The sequence below is a fragment of the Sinocyclocheilus grahami genome, unplaced genomic scaffold (genome assembly GCF_001515645.1).
Source record: "Sinocyclocheilus grahami isolate Dianchi unplaced genomic scaffold, SAMN03320097.WGS_v1.1 scaffold5971.1, whole genome shotgun sequence".
Lineage (NCBI taxonomy): Eukaryota > Metazoa > Chordata > Actinopteri > Cypriniformes > Cyprinidae > Sinocyclocheilus > Sinocyclocheilus grahami.
Window position 1 is genome coordinate 1 of NW_015510521.1, and position 1,421 is coordinate 1,421.

Consider the following 1,421-nt stretch of genomic DNA (forward strand, 5'->3'; position numbering starts at 1 on the left):
ATGTTTACAAAAAAATCTCTTTTAAAATATACAATTTTAAAACAATATCAAATGTAAAAATATATTCCATAAAATTAAAACATATTCAAATAGAAAACAACAACAAAAAAAGATTATACCGATCCAAACTTTTGATTGGTAGTGTACGCTTTCCCATACACAGTACATTCAAATACATTTTAGACAAAATTGTGTACTTAATATACATTTTTTAAATAATAAATAGGAAATTTTATATAGATGTATATGAATATAAGCATGCATAACCTAAATTGGTATTTGGAAATTGTATGCATATGTTACCCATACATGAAGTGATCATTTAATAGCTGTTTTAAAATTATATTAAGTAATTTTAAAAAAGGTATAATTTAATAAGGAATAATTTGACTGAAAACAGTATTTTGATTGTCATTTTGCATTCTGCAAATCTGCAGGAGAATTTGGGGTCGTCTACGAGGGCATATTTTCCCCTCAAAGAGGACAAGACATCAGAGTGGCAGTAAAAACATTTCAAGCTATATAGTGTATATAATGCAGAGAGCAAGTGACAGTAAAATATACGATTCTGATAAGTTAAAAAGTATGATCTTAATCTAGAATTAAGTACTAGCTTGAGACAATGCAATTTACACAGTTAATTAAATCAACCGCTTTCTTGCTGTAATGCCATTAAATATCCTGTTGAATTGTAGATGTAGTCCCCAGTAAAGAAGATCTGGAGTCCTCCCTCAAAGAGGCAGAAATTATGAAGCATTTTGATCATGTGAGTGTAGTTAAATTGCTTGGTATGTCTCCCCTGAATGAAATTATTATTTCATGTTTGAAATCTAGGCTAAAATGTATAATTTATATCAAGTTGGAGTGGAATATTTTGAATAACCTGATTTCAAAGGGCACAGACGTTTCCATGGCAACCGGTCATCTGTGGCCTGTATAGGCCTGTCCAAGTGCAAAGTGTGAACTTCCACAAGTTCCCCTGGTGATGCCTGTAGCTGCATATTAACAGTGGGATACGCTTGACTTTTACCTCCTGCTTGTCTTTGACCTGCATAATTATGGGGGGCTGTACCACTGTAAGAATTAAATGGATCATAGCAACTGTAATGTGTAATAATGGAATTGGCATCTTCCCAATATTATGATGTTCAGCAGTCATCAGGTTTGTAATGCAAATAGTTTTTTCAGTTTACTGCACTATGTTATTCTTTTAGTCATTTAGTCATCATTTACCTTCCACGTTGCAAGATAAGGTGGATAAGGCAGTATTATAATTTAATTGACCATCATGGATAAATGCTGCTGACAGACGATAAGGCAGGGGTCACCAAACTCACTCCTGCAGGGCAGGTGTCCTGCAGAGTTTAGCTCCAACGATAATCAAACACACCTGAACCAGCTAATCAAGCTCTTACTAGGTA